Source organism: Alosa alosa, chromosome 18 (assembly GCF_017589495.1).
Source record: "Alosa alosa isolate M-15738 ecotype Scorff River chromosome 18, AALO_Geno_1.1, whole genome shotgun sequence".
NCBI lineage: Eukaryota > Metazoa > Chordata > Actinopteri > Clupeiformes > Clupeidae > Alosa > Alosa alosa.
This window is the reverse complement of record NC_063206.1, coordinates 26,592,563-26,608,862: the sequence shown is the minus strand read 5'-3', so window position 1 is coordinate 26,608,862 and position 16,300 is coordinate 26,592,563. Positions and strand designations below refer to the sequence as shown.

General features: G+C 47.0%; 1 long non-coding RNA gene across 2 annotated transcripts in view; it reads left to right on the top strand.

Annotated features, from left to right (window-relative positions):
• The first annotated feature begins 46 nt into the window (after positions 1-46).
• LOC125311241 overlaps positions 47-16,300 on the top strand; it is a 43,704-nt gene continuing 27,450 nt past the window's right edge. For both annotated transcript variants that reach the window (XR_007196461.1, XR_007196462.1), the window contains exon 1: positions 47-708. This is a non-coding gene — a long non-coding RNA (uncharacterized LOC125311241). The remainder of the gene's footprint in view (positions 709-16,300) is intronic.

Sequence of the window (16,300 nt, the reverse complement as noted above, 5' to 3'; positions counted from 1 at the left end):
CGCCTTTTTTGGTTTAGTCGTGGGACATTGAAGTGGAACTATCGATAAGAATCTCAGTGTGAGGGTCTGGACGAAGTCGTGCAAGGTGGCCAACAGCAAACTTCCACCAGTTTGTTTGAATATTTGTACGTCGTACTGAAACCTGGTGTAGATTAACTCACCCTCAGTTTTTATAAGGAGATTCCACTGTCAGATGCGGCAGTTATGCTCTACACAGGGAAATAGCACTTTGGCGTATTCTCAATGTACTAGGGCATAATTATATAAACAAAATTGAGCACTTAAAAGATTTCAGATATGGTCTGAGATATAGATGGTTTCCATGTAAACGACGTTGCATGAGATTGCAGTGGGATCATTTACGCTTTCCATCAGCACCTGAGTGGATGATTCACTTGCTTGTTTTACAATCCTTCAGGACAGCCGTTCTTTGAAGAAGTTATTTGTTGACGAAACCAAACTAACACACTGTTCATCTCATCCCTATTATAAACAAAAGAAACTACAAAAACATTATGACAGCCCAAAATACGTACTCGAGATGAGCACAAATTAAGTAGCCTACCGACACTGCATCGCTATCGCGACATTCCCTTGGACGATAAGTTGGAGTGACTGCTGGCACAATTAAAAAGAAAATGCAAGAGCCACTTGACTTTGGCGAAGACAGAAGGCACCAGGAAGCCAGTTTTGCCAGGGAAATAAACGGTGAGTCAGTTCAGACCATACTGAAAACTGAAATGGAGGTTTTTCGCTTCATTTCTGTTTTAATGCGCATAGCCGTATTTAATGTTGATTGTAAATCCCGAATTAGCGAAGAAATCCGCAAGGGGCATAGTTAAAGAATTGTACGGTGCCAAGGTATGCATATTTGCACAATAAAATATACTCTGATTGGACGTTAGCCTGAGTTTGCGGAAGGTTATTACGACTATTAACTCATCACTGTAACTTATTAACTTACATCATTGGTTCAGTCTGTTGCGTTGGTGCCATTTTTCAGCCATTTATAAATCAATAATTGTGTTTCTCTGCACCATTCTGTGAAACTCTTTGCGTAAGCCACGTGGAAGTGACGTGGTTGGATGCATTTCAATATTAAAACATAAGAGCATTGGGATTATGAAGGCATAAATAAATATATAAATATCTTACACAGACTTTTGCTGCCATAACATTCCCACACATGGGCATGAGAAAATATTCGATTTTCAAAATGGAATTTGATTTGTCTATGTGTACCTTTGCACTTAGGCCCTACTTGTATTTTACATTTGTAAATCCACTACCATGAATTATGGCATTTTACCACAAAATAGAATTGAAACCATTTTAATGTCTGACCATGTTATTATGAACCCTCTATTACTGTCACCTGACTGTTGACATAAAAAGGTGTGGGATATTAACTCATAAGTGCTTTGACACCTAATAACATCAGCCTTGGATAAAACAGTTTTGCGTTCACTGGAAGTATGGATTTATATTTCAAGTGCACTGGTTGGTAACTCCTTGCAAAGCCATCATGTATTTAAGTTAATCTGCTGTGTAGAGATGAATGGAGATAAATGTAAAGAATAGGAATTAGAGATTCATGTCTATGGGTCCATACTGTGCCTAACAGATCTGATTATATACATGCTGTCTTATAGTTTCACAACAGGCCCTATGCCTCTATGCAATTTCCTGTGATTTCCTGCCTCTATAGGATGTGTGAGGAAAAAGCAGGTGCACACACACACACACACACACACACATATATATACAGACAAACAAACACACACACACACAGGAACAGTGCGAGACTTTCTTCATCCTGTACTTCTCTATCAAACCTCTCCTGAATGGCTCACCTTTAATCCAAGCTTGGCAAACACACACTCAGCATCTTAGCTCGAGCTGCATGGAAACATCTGTGTGTGTCACTGTCTCAGCAGCTCCAACCCAACCCGCTACTGGTGTTCTTCACAAGATGCATACAAATGAAATCGTAAGTTACGCATGTAACTATGGATCTGTGAGACCGAGGGATGACCGTCACTACGGTCTAAAAAAGGAATGATCACCTTTGTTCTGCCTATCACCGAGACCATATGTCAACAAAGTCATGCCCATGACCTCCGGAAGCAGAACGACTCGAGCTTGTAAATAGCGGAGATTGCTCCCGTTCAGTCTCCTACCTTGAGCCTCAGGATGGTCCGAAGCGACAAGGATAGTGACGGTCATCCCTTCGGTCTCACAGATCCATAGTTAGATGCGTAACTTACGATCTGTTTCGACCTCACTCTGACCGTCCACTACGGTCTAAAAAGGGATGACACATACCAAAAAAGTCGCGAGGAGCTCTAAGCTAACCATTAAAACCTCGCTCGGTCACGGACATGAGGGCAGCGTCGCCAACCGGAGCTGGGCGAGTGACGTCCACCCTATAAAACCTGGTAAAAGTGCAAGGCGTCGCCCATGAAGCCGCTGCACAGATATCGCTTGCTGGTACCCCTTAAGGGCAGCCCAAGATTTAAGCCATACTCCTGGTGGAGGAGCCCATGTACCGAAGGGACCGGCATTCCCAGAGCCTGGTAGGCATGGGAAATAACCTCAACCAGCCAATGTGACAGCCGCTGTTTGAAAAGCGGTAGTCCCTGCTTCGCCGCCCCATAACAGACAAAAAGTTGAGTGTGTTCCCTCCTCAACGACTGCGTAGGGGCCAGATAAGCTCTCAAAGCCCTGACTGGGCACAGAGTGAGCAACTTGTCGCGCTCTGCCTGTGAGGCAGCAGACGGCTGGAACTGCCACCTCAGGCAGTCTTCGCTGACGGAGAGGGCGCACAGCTCCCCGACGCGCCTGGCCGAACAAAGAGCCAGGAGAAAGCTAGTTTTCAGAGACAAAGATCGCAGATCTGCATCTAAAATGGGCTCATACGGGCCTTCAGTAAGAGACATTAAATCGGTGGGCATATCCCAGTTTGGTGCCATAAGTCGCTAACTGGACGCAACCGGCGGGCCCCTTTAAAACTGACCAATCAGTGGATGCCTACCCAAGGGCCTGTTATCCGCACCCTGGTGAAAGGCTGAAATGGCCAAGGCATAAACCTTCACAGTACTGACCGCCTTGCCTTGATCCAAATAGGACTGCAAGAAGCGCAAAACTTGTGGCACAGGGCAAACCGCTGGCTCAAGACCCAAGCTGGCACACCAATCCAAAAAAGATCCTCCACCTGAGTGCATAGCAAGCTCTAGTAGAAGGAGCCCTGGCGTTGTTCAGAGTCTCCTGCACAGACTCAGCTAGCTGTTCAATGACTGACTCTGCAGGGGCTAAACCACAGGCGCAGGGCACCTGGGTTCGATGCCAGATCTGCCCGCCTGCTTGTGACAGAAGATCCGGCCGGCAGGGTAACTGCCATGGCTGACCCGCAGGAGCCGGAGAAGGTCTGAAACCAAGGCCTCGCCGGCCACCGTGGAGCAACCAGCAGAACTGTGTGTTGGCCCTCCCTGATCCCTCCGCAGGACCTGAGGTACAAGAGGGGATGGAGGAAAAAGCGTACAACAAGCCTGTCGGCCAGTCTTGTGACAGAGCATCTAGGCCCAAACTGCCTCCCCTGTCCCACGAGAGTACCACTCTGGGCAGTGAGTCGCTTCTGCCGACGCAAACAGGTCCACTTGTGCAGTCCCATACTGAGCCCAGACCTGGCTGACCACCTCTGGGTTCAATCTCCATTCCCCCGGGAGTGGCCCGGTCCTGGAGAGAATGTCGGCCGCCCTGTTCTCCACACTTAGAACGTGTACTGCCCTCACTGAAGCCAGACGTGGCCATGCCCATGACAGCAACTCCTCCGCCACCTGGAGGCACCGCCAGGACCTCGTGCCGCCTTGGTGATTGACATGATACACCGCCCGGTGCTGTCTGACCTCACCAGAACATGTTGGCCGCCCAACCCTGGCAGGAACCTCTGCAGGGCGAGATGGATGGCCTTCAGCTCGAGGACGTTGATGTGCTCTGACGTCCAGGAGGGAGGCCACACGCCCCTCGCTGACAGCCCTTCCCAGACAGCTTCCCAGCCTGTCAGAGAAGCGTCTGTCGAGATGACTTGCCTCTTGTGAGGAAGGCCCCCCAGTGGAACACCCTGGAGTAAGAACCTCCTGTCCGGCCCAAGGACGCAGGGGCTCGGATGCAAGCAGGAGACACCCGAACTTCACATGCCTGTCGCCTCTCGGGTGGAGCTGAAAGGCATTGAACCAACACCGCAGGGGGCGTGCCTTCAGCAGGCCCAATGGCAGTACCGCAGCTGCCGCGGCCATTAAGCCCAACAGCCTCTGGACTTTGTGGGCGGTGACCAGTCTGCCCAGCCGAAAGCCTGTCAGAGCCTCGGTCAAGCTGTCTGCCCTCCGTGGAGTGAGAGACGCCGTCATGCGGACCGAGTCGAGGAGGACACCAAGGAAATCCGCCTGCTGGCGGGGCTGCAAGTTGCTCTTTTTCCAGTTGACCGTGAAACCCAGGGCCTGGATATGGGTCAGAACCGTGTTGGTGTCGTGCACCACCTGCACCTGAGATGGGGCACAAATTAGCCAGTCGTCCAGGTACAGTAGGATCTTTAGGCCCTGGACCTGCAGGGGGGCTGGCGCGGCTGCCACCATGCGAGTAAAAATTCTGAGGGCCAGTGAAAGGCCAAATGGGAGGACCTGAAACTGGAACACCCTGCCTTGGAAGGCGAAGCGGAGGAAGGACCTGTGTGCTGGGCAGATAGGGACGTGGAAGTAAGCCTCTTTTAGATCCAGAGACGTAAACCACTCCCCTTCCTGGATGGAACGAATCACTATTCCTGTGATTGTGGGGTGACAGTGCGGCATCCACCAGGGCCCTTGCATCATGGTCCTCCGGGCTCATCGTTTTTCGCAGAGCCGCCAGAGTGATGGCCAGGGCGTTGCCCATACGGGCTGCCCGTGCTGATGCGTCAAAGCAGTGACTGATGAGACGGTCTGTCTTGGCACACTCCTTACGCGGGCAGCGTGGCTTGGGAGATGCATTGGCAGGGCCCAGGGAAGTCCAGGCGGCGATGGACTGCTCGACCGGTGGCATATCCCCTAGCCCTGAGTCGGCCGGATAGGCAGCCTTTGCCAGCTGACGGCAACCTGGATTGAATTGGGGGCGCTGTAGCGACTTACCCCATGCCGTCTGCAGCACCTTCGTGTAATCCACTGCCACGGGTATACAGGGTGGTGGGCTGCTAGACGCCTTCCCAGACGCCCCCAAGGGAAGCCATGTCTGGCATAGGGGCCTGAAGACCCAGGATCTTGGAGGCACTCAACACCCGTGACATCAAGGAGCCGACGGGGACCTCCCCTGGCACCGTGGATTCATCAGTTGGCTGCACCATGTCTGAATGTAGCTCATCCAGGAGGCCGTCCCCGCTTACGTCATCGATCGTAGAACGAGGGGCATGGAGCGACAGCACATCCACATCACCCAGATCAACATCCGCACCATGGCTCTCAGGCCTGGATAGGGAGAGACCTTCCTGGCCAGGGGGCAGAGAAGGGGATGACGTGCCCTGGAGACCCTCCAGCCTGTCCATCCTCCTAGCCAGAGCCTGGAGAGCTGAGAGAATCTGAAGCGACTCCGTGCCATTACCCTCGGTCACGGCAGCTGGAGCCGAGCGCTTAGCAGGTCCAGGGACCTCCACCTGATCATGCCTGGAAGGGGACTCATGTTGCCGTTTACGCTTGTGCGTATGCTTACGGCCATGCCTATGAGAGTGGGATGGTCGGTCGGTGGCGCCCGCCTGTCCCGTCCACGCACGTGGCCACATGCCTGGTCAGCCCGGCGGAGCCGTTCCTCCCTAGGAAGGTCACAGGCTGCGCTGCAGGGGCTGTCGACATCCTCCAGGAGGTGGGCGGCCCCAAGGCAAGCGGGACACTCTCTATGCCCGTCATTGGGGGCCATCGTGGCCCTACAGACTCTGCAGTAGTGTGCCGCCATTGCCTACCACAGAAAAACACAATGCAATACAACACAATACAATACAATAAGGCACTTACCTTGGCCGTACAACGCACTGGGTCTGCAAGCAGCAGCCCGTAAAGAGATACAGCAGTGGTGTAATACAGTACACGGGTGGCCTGAAGCAGCGTGCGGACACGCTTAGCAGGCTCACACTGGCCCAGCTAGCTGCGGACAGCAGCGACGGGGTACACAACAGATACACACAGCAGCCCGCACCTCGTGCAAGACTGCACCTAGCAGACACAAACAGCTAAACTTACCTTTTGCAAGTAGCCTAGCACACAACAACAAAGCTAACAAGAAGCACACAGTAACATTAGCCCTGCCGCCGGCCCGCACATACGGCTGATCAGGCCCACACAGGTTCCGGCTGCCAGAGCAGTAAACAGAAATAATAACGGTGGCCCCCGGTCGCGCAAAACGCACCCAGCAGGCTCACACCAAGCCCAACTAGCCCAGCGAACAGCCAGATAAGGTACACAGTAGTTAACAAACAACAACCCGAAACCTGGCACACACAAAAGGAAAATAACACTGAAACGGCAGCCCGCGGCAGTCTTGTGAACGCCAGGCAGCAGGCTCACACTAGCCCCTCCGCCCGTGCGGTATGGGGTGAACTCAGGAAAAGCGTCAACAAGTTAAACAAAGTTAAACAAAGTTAAGCGAAGTTTCCTGAAAAAACACAGGTTACTGCCACATGCAGACTAACAAACACAGTCAAAGCAAAGAAAGCAGTGAAAGTATGCGTGCTCAATGTATCACAGGTCTCAGATGAGGCGATCAAGGTGAGAGACTGAACCGGAGCAATCTCCGCTATTTACAAGCTCGAGTCGTTCTGCTTCCGGAGGTCATGGGCATGACTTTGTTGACATATGGTCTCGGTGATAGGCAGAACAAAGGCAATCATTCCTTTTTTAGACCGTAGTGTCGGTCAGAGTGAGGTCGAAACAGATCTGTTGCTGCAATTCTAGGCTGATTTTAGCATGGCTGTATAAAGAAAAGGAGTAAAGCTGAGCAAGTATAAAATATGTATGTGAGTTCGGTATGTTGAAAGGCAATGTATGCCTGTTAAGGCAATGTTGCAGAAGCTGTCTACAGGTTTAGTAACCCCTGTCTAGTCATTATACAATGGGAAGACCACCTACAGTTCTCAACTCAGTTAAAACACAGAAAACTAAATACTCTTAGATTAAAAAAACAAGAAAAATGTGAAATTGTGAAAATGTGAAATTGGACCCATTGGACCCATTTACAATAACGTGTGGTCACATTGTATGTATGAAAGACATTCCTCTCGCAACCAAGGACACAATATCACATAGCCATTGTTACACTGTAGAAATGGCATTAAGGACAGGACAGTAAACTATCCGCCAATCATGATTAGGGTTAGGCACCGAAACACGGTTCTAATATGGCACCGGTGCCGACGCAAACGGTAGTAACTGCATCGAATAACAACGTGGATTTCGGTGCCTCCTTTCGGTGCTTAAATAGCGCTTTTTTTATACAAAAAAAATATAGGCATCACTGCATGTCATGCGCCATCTCTAACGTCTTGCTCTGATAGCAACACATCCAGATACAGTTACCCAACATAAACACTGGATGTATAAACCAGGGGTGCACCACATAGGCGAGTGGTTTGACAGTTTGCGTGAGCCCAAGTAGCTTACTTTAAAGGTGCCATGTGTAATGTCCGCCAAAAAATCAATTCATACTCCACATTCCATAAAAGATGGGGGCAGTATACCTTCATAAAGTGAGTTGGTCTACCCTAGAGTAACAACCGAGAAATGTGTATTGCAGTTTGGCTGGCGGTTATGTTGCCCGCATACCGCCTCCAATGGCCGAAACTGGTATTATGACACCTGTCGGGTTGTGGCTAGTGTGACGCTCCAGCTTTACCGTGCTGGGTTCATCACTAGCCCTCTAGGTCTGTCAGTTTTTGGCTGCTCCTTTTGTGTTTGTCTCTCGGCCTGCAGGGGGAGCTCTAGGGTTCTGATGACGTGGCTAATTGGTGCCGTAATTAGGAGCTGGATAAAACCTGGACCTCGCAGTCCGCGAGAGACATCTGGCTGGCTTGCTGGCTCGACATCACACTTGCGGCTGCGCTCCCCACTGACACATCTTTTTGCATTATATTTCATTATGCTGACATACACCACAGTTTTACTTTGGCATACATTTACTGACTTCTGTACATAGTTTCTTTAATAAACCCATTTTTGCGTTTAATATACTCTGGTGTGGTCTCCCCCTTTTATGTTGGCGGCCTTGAGCCAGGAAGTCATGACATTTGGGGGCTCGATTCGGTGTAATTGACCAGGATTTTTTTTTTCGGTAAGCGTTGGACTTTGGTATGTAGGCTTCGACTCCCACTATTGGCTAATGCGGGGCATAGAGTGGGTGCGAGCTAGATAATTGGCGTTGATTGGTGAATGAGACGTACAGGCGTAAATGTGGCCTACTTGGTTTTGGGGGAACCGCACAGGTGGTAATTTGTTTGGGTTTGTGTTGAGGTAGATTGGGGTGGCGAATAGTCCATGTCGAGTTAAGTATTTCATTTCCAACCTTATATTTTGCGCGATGTATTTTTTAGCTTATGTAGCAGGATGAAAACATTTTGGAGCTATCTTTTTTCCTCGGCTTAGAGCACCGCTGCGCTGGGGCTTTAGGCTGGAGTGTCACTGTGTCTGGGCCGAGGACATTGCCGTGGAGATCCGGGCTGAATTGGCTTCGGTCGGGGCAGCTCGACTCCAGCGGTATCGGTGAGTAAAGAACTTGGCTCTTGGGCACAGTGTGAAGCTAGGTTAGTATATGGTGGGTAAATGTTTTAGATACGGGGAAGCTCCACGGCTGGTTTGTCCTGTTTCATGAGTTGCTTATACATTGCGTTGTTGTAGTTATGTGGGGTTGGTTAGTCTGGAAGATCCATTTGTAGTTTATATGAGCGTTGGTTGTTTAAGTGTTGAGTGATTAACATGAAACTTTGGGATGAGTGAATTGAAGGAATGAGTTGTTGGAGTTTGAAAGGCTTAAACACCAAGAGTTGGGTGGGAAATTGAGCGTAAGAGGCTTAATCTGATTGCTGAGGGCAAAATACCCCCTAGCGGGGGATTTTAATTTGTTTTAATTCGGGCCCTCCTGTGAGGTTCGAACAGGTCAATCATACTAGAGCACGGGAGAGTGATGCACAAAATAAGTGTAACTATTGTCTCGAGGCTGGGCACTGGAATGAAGAATGTCCGTTGTTAAGCGCACGCAGCAAGGCTAAGACAAGCGGCAAATTTGTTGGCTGTGTTGCTAAGAGTAGGCCTGTTCCTGCAGGTCATGTTGAGGCTGATAAATCAGATGTGGCTCCGTCTACTTCTAAGTCTTTGGAATCTGAGCGGCCAAATGTGCCAGTGGAGATTATTGGTAAAGCAAATTTATCAGTGTTGATTACAGTCCATTCATTACTGATGGTGTCTCGATGGTAGGCAATGCTCAGAGGGTTCCTGTTAAAATTTTGCGGGATACAGGTGCATCCGAGTCCTTTATTAGCCAATCTGTTTTGGCTTTTTCTTCTGTCTCAGACACAGGTAGTGTTGTTTTAATACGTGGTATTGGACTGCAATCTTTTTCAGTGCCATTACATAAGATCTGCTTGTACTCTGGATTTATTAATGGGGAAGTCACTATTGCGGTTCGGCCATCTCTGCCCATAGATGGTGTGGACATTATTATTGGGAACAATCTGGCGGGTCATTGTGTCTGGCCGGAGGGGTCACCAGCACCGCCTCCTGTGGTTAAAACGGTTGTTAAACCATTGGCTGAGCCAGACGAGTGTCTCAAGGAGTTTCCAGAGGTGTTCACTGCCTGTGCGGTTACTCGGGCAATGGCTCAGGCACAGGCAAAGGACACAGCTGATGTATCTAAGTCCAGTGCTGTTAAATTATTTGTTCCTAAATTACCAACACCTCTCTCCCATAGTGAAATTGTGGATGCCCAGATAAAAGATAAAGGTCTTTTAAATTATTTTGATTTGGTTTCAGATGAGTCTAGTAACGGTTACTGTGTTCGGAATGGCTTGCTGCTTCGCAGTTGGTTGCCACATGCAGACACGGAGGTGGCAGATCCAGTGTTGCAGGTAGTAGTGCCTGAAGAATATCGGAGTATTGTGTTAAAAACTGCTCACGGGGAGGTAGATGGACACTTTGGAGTGAAGAAGACCTACAATCAGCTGCTTCAACATTTCTATTGGCCGTGAATTAAAAGGGATGTAGCGAAGTTTATTAAATCTTGCTATGTATGTCAAATTGCGGTTAAACCGAATGCATGCATTAAACCGGCACCCCTACATCTGATTCCATCTGTAGGTACTCCTTTTGAACACTTAATAATTGATTGTGTTGGTCCATTGCCCCCATCAAAATCTGGCAGTGTGTATATGTTTACCATAATGTGTCAGGCTTCTTGGTATCCAGCGGCGTATGCCTTGAGGAGCATCACTACTAAGTCCATTGTGAAGTCTTTGTCTCAATTCATATCTATCTTTGGTATTCCAAAAGTGGTTCAAAGTGACCGTGGGTCCAATTTCACATCTAACTCCTTTGCAGAAGCATTGAAACAGCTACGCATCAAGCACAACCTGAGCAGTGCGTATCATGCGCAGAGTCAGGGGGCGCTTGAGCGTTTCCACGCTATGCTAAAATCTCTGCTGCGGGCGTATTGTGTGGAGTTTAAAAGGAACTGGGAAGAGGGCCTACCGTGGCTCTTATTGACAGCACGGGCGGTTGTCCAGGAGAGTACAGGTTTCTCCCCTAATGAACTGGTGTTTGCACATGAAGTGCGCACGCCTTTGTCCGTTTTGAAGGGTGACTTGGACAGTACTGAGCCACCTGAGAATCTTTCTGAGTACGTGCAGGGTTTTCGTCGCAGATTATTTCTGGCCTGGAAGATGTCCAGTGAGAATTTGACAGAAGCCCAAAAGAAGATGAAACGACTTTTTGATCGTAAGACAGAAGAGAGTTTTTAGCCCGGGGGATCAAGTGGTGGCCTTATTGCCCATTCCTGGTTCACCATTTGGGGCTAAGAATTCGGGTCCTTACTCCATTGTGTGACAGGTCTCTGACACAAACTATCTGGTCGCCACTCCTGAGCGTAGGAGATCTGTGCAGCTTTGCCATGTAAATCTGCTCAAGCCCTACTACTCTTCAGTCTCTCAGGGGGAGGGTGGGAAGGGTGAAGTTAAACCAGTGGGGCTGTCTGTTGTGGAGGGTGCATGGGACACATCTCAGGTGGCAGCTGAGGATGGTGTGCGTGGCCCAGATGACGCAGTCCTGCAAAGGGCTGTTGAGTAACACAAAAAAATTGGCTGACTTGGATGGTGTTTTGAGTAACACAAAAAAACAGTTGGCTGACTTGAGATGGTTGTTTTCAGAGTCATTTGGGACGATGTGAGGGATGCTTTCGGCCTAACAGTTTTGCAAACAGATTTGGACAGAATAGTGAACATGGTCACAAAACCGGACTGTTTTAAGAAACTTAACACCTATCGGTAGAAGAATAGTGAACATGGTCACAAAACCGGATCAAGTTGGTTGCTGGATGTTTTTTGTGAGTACATTTGATTTATTGAAAGGCTACTACCAAGTGCCACTGACACCAAGAGCTCAAGAGATTTCGGCATTTATAACTCCTTCAGGCCTTTACTCTTACCGTAGGATGAGTTTTGGGTTACGTAACGCACCCTCAACCTTTCAACGGCTTATGAATAGAATTGTTGCAGGGTTGGAGGGGTTCGCAGTGTACATCGACGATGTGGTTTCTTGCGCTGACACCTGGGGGCAACACCTTGCTCGCATTCGCTCATTGTTTGAAAATTTGGTGGCAGCAAATTTAACAGTGAATCTAGCAAAGTGTGAGTTTGCCAAGGCCACTGTAGTCTATCTAGGCAAGGTGGTCCGTCAAGGTCAGGTTAGGCTGGTAAGAGCCAAGGTTTTGGCCATAGATGCGTTTCCGCCTCCATCTACTAAGAAGGAGCTGCCGCTTGCGGTTTTTAGGAATGATTGGTTATTACAGGAATTTTTGTTGTAATTTTTCTACAGTTGTTGCTCCTCTGACCAATTTACTTAAGGGTTCTGCAAAGTTTGTGTGGTCTGTTCAGTGCCAGCAGGCATTTGAAAATGCGAAACTGTTATTGAGCTCTGCACCAGTCCTGGCTGCGCCCCGGTTAGATCAGCCTTTCAAGTTACAGGTGGACGCAAGCCAGGTGGGGGCCGGTGCAGTTCTCCTTCAGGTTGATGAAAGCGGTGTGGATCGGCCTATTGGGTATTTCTTACGTAAGTTCAACAAACATCAGATGAACTACTCAACAATTGAGAAGGAGACCCTTGCATTAATCTTGGCGCTCCAGCACTTTGACGTCTAGGTGGGGGGTGGGGTACATCCTGTGGTGGTCCTTACAGACCACAACCCCCTCACATTCCTCCAGTCAATGCAGAACTCTTACCAACGCCTTATGCAGTGGGCACTCTTTTTGCAACCCTACAGACTGTCCATTCGTCACATCCGGGGAGTTGAGAATGTGATGGCCGATGCGCTGTCTCGGGCCCCGGATGGGTCGGTGTGATTGTGTGCATGTCCCTGGACCTGTGACTCCATTTGTGTTCAAAATGTATACTTTAAAAGAAATTACAAAGTACAGTATCTTATGATAACCTCTATATTACACAGAATGTGGTTCTTTGACCTATTACTTACACCTGAAGATTTTTTTAAACTAAGGCTTAGACTCATAGGTTTGGAGCCTAATAAGATTTTGTCTTTTAATTTAGATTTTGTTATGCTGGCGGCTAATCACACAATTTTAACGTAGTTTGAAAGGGACAGGATTCAGGAATAGGCTACTAAGACAGGCCCCTCTTCTGCAGCCTTTAATTGGTGAATGGAGGTGCAAATTCCTTTCTTTGGTTATTGTCCGCGATTCACATTAACTGTAGGCTATCACGTTATGCAAACGCCGCCAGATCACGCTTTACCTGCATGGATGCGCGTTGATTGAGTGTAGATCTAAATAATATGCAAGATGCAACAATCATTTCTAAGAGGCCTATACACGGTAATTTCTGGCATTACTACTAGCATATGAATGCATTATTTATGTTGAAAGACGTGAAATAAATGACACAGGCTTGCACAAATTCATCATTTAAAATAAAACGCTTTCACTTTCGCTATCATTGCGAGAATAGGCTACAATATGGAAAAATGTTCCCTTTCAGTCTGATCGGCCCAAACATGTATGGGATTTCCTTAGCCTGTGCAACACCTTTCCAAGAAGTTTTTTGAATTGTACCGGGTAGCTTTTATGATATTGTTGACAGCCCTACCTCACTGCAGTAGGGTGCAGTAAATGGAAGCTTTTGATAGCGACGCCACCAACTAAAAAACGGAAAAATCACCAGGACAAACCACTCAGGTGTAGGCTACTCTGGAACCATAGGTCACTAATTTGTGCGTTATTTACGCTTGATTACATTTCAGATACATGTTGGTTTCAGAAATTAGTATAAAGCTTTTATTCTTATTTTTCTATGTCCCAATATTGTGGGGGCATTTTGGTCATATTTGAATATTGGGGGACACGCACTTCAATGTCTATGGTGACTACGGCCCTGATTTCAAGGTGTGTTCTAAACAACATAATGGCATGATATTAATCTGTCATGTGCATGAGGCCCATATAGCATCACAATGAATATGAAGATCATGTTAAAAGTTAGCTGGCAAAAACATAAATATGTACATATACCTGATGTCACTGAGCTGTCAAAGAGTCTACGAAACCATCTCCGTACGTTATCGCTAATTAAACTCAGCTGACTGGCGTTAGCGCATAGTCATAGTTGCTGTTAAAATGCCTATAGGCTAGCGTTGGGAATCTAAACACTTCAACACCGATTATGTAACCTAACATGTTCAAAACTATTATGTTATGGGTTAAGATTATGAAACTTCTTTGAAGCATTTGGGAACACACTGAATTAATTGGAAAGTAGAGTCCCTGTTAGATTAGCTTAGCTTGCAAATGCCTTGTCCATGACCTGGCAGTCCTATGGCAAGTGGTTTTAACATACCTTATGGCAAACCGCCTACACTGGGTAAACTCGAAAGCAGAGCTTACCATTGTGTGTGCATGCATGGCAAGCTGTTTTAACATTTAAAAGTATTATTCGTAGGAAAAAAAAAGCAATTCATGCTTTAGACCATTTTAATTTAAAACATTTTAAAAACAAAGTACCGGTTCAGGGACCGTTTCGGCACCGTTTTAAAAGTATCAATTTAGCACCGGTATCGGATAGAACCCAAACGATACCCAACCCTAATCATGATCAACACATTGACACACCCTGGAATAGATTGCCTTTATTGTCATTGCACTAGTGTAACATAACTGCACCGTAAATGTAGGGCGCCCTCCTTAGCATTACTTTCAGCAGATGCAAAAACAAGAAGCAAAATCTTCAAACAGATCAAACATAAGCACTGCATGCATATTTAACACTCACATACTGTACACACACATCCATAAGAATAAAAACGAGTATGAATATAAACCTGATGTGAATAATGAACACACCCAGCCTTGAACCCGAGTCTCCAGGGTAGCAAACCTGCAGCTTGACCACAATGCCAAAGAGCCAGGTTCATTGGTACTGTATGGCAGTCAGAGCGCATACTCCCAGTAGTGAAAGCACTTCTACACCCATACATGTACTGTATACCTGATGTGTATGTGTTTACCTGATACAAACTTGATGATGGTATTGGTGCTGTGGGTTGGTGTGCAGTTGTGGTCTAGAGGGAGTAGAGACTTAGGCTTAGCACACCCTGAGTCGTGGGTCCTCAACCTGACAGTTTGTAATGGTTTTGTTAAGAAGTTGAGCTGTTTGGTCCAAAGATCTTAGAGTGGAGCTCTCTAGAATCTCATCATGCATTCTGCTCAGGAGTTTTTTAAGGCAGAGTGGTCTCTTTTCTTTACTTATGTCATTGTTTTGTTAGAAAAGGGGCACCATTTTTTAAGCTATACTCTATAAAATATTTTTAATCCCTATGTCTTCAAGATATCTGTTAGCAGCTTCTACAGGCCAGAGTTACCCCCAATGTTAATGTTAATTTAAATTTGAAATCAGAACAAAATATTTTCCCCTGTTCTCAGAATAGAGTTACTCTGGAACTGTATGTCTTAAAAAGACATCATAGGAATTACAATTCTCAGACACAACTGAAAAGCATGAAAGGCAGCTACAGCTATAAATACTGTACAAGGGTTTTATTAACTGAACGCCAGATGCACATGTTTGAGCAACTCTCAAGGCGTCCAAGGCCATAGGTTTTCCTGCTGTTATTCCCATGACTAACACATACTGTAGGCTTCATGAATCTCCCATTCCTATTCTTTATATTTTTTATCTCCATTCATCTCCAAACACAAAACCACTCCACTTGTCATGCCTTGAAAAAGACAGCTGATTTCTGGACACCTCTCTCATGGCCACATCCATTCTAGATATTATGCCAGCTCCTACAACAGGTGTAGATTTGATTATCATCCTCAGAGATATTCTCAAATGTATAGACTGTGGCAGGGGCTTTGGTGCTTTTCAAGATGACATAGAATGGAAAACTGTTTTTTTTCATTGGCTTTGTTGAATAAGAAGAGTTCGGTGCTTGGCCATAAAGCTACCTATGGTACAGTAGTTTCCTCCTTCATATGCAAAGGTCAGACTTTGAAATGACCACAGTGAATCTGAACAAAGACAGACTGAGACGCAAATACAGACTGTGACGCAAACCACCCCTCTTATTACCTTACCCCCGCCCCACTCCAGATGTTACCTTACCTCTTTGCATTGGAGATTCAGGAGTTGCTGGAGTCTATTGTGAATGGTCTTTGGCTGCAAGGTAGCCAATCAGCGTAAAAGCTCACTTAATTATCCATGTGGGTGCCAGATAAGCATGAGGGGGCACTAGATATCTGCTATAATGGGCATATGGTTTTATGGTTGTAAATGGGCTTGTAAAATGATATACCAACGTTGCATACCTTCTATGTTAACATCAAAGAACATCATTCGTTCATCCATTCAATGCCATCTTTAAAATGAAATGTTTCATGATGTCCACTATTCATTTGTTTGGAAAGATGTCTACCATTTGAGTGCAGAGGAATGTCTCTCTCTGTGTTATGAATGTGTGTGTGTTCTGTTCACACACTCATTTGGTTCAGATATGGTTTCTGCAAGTCATATTCTGA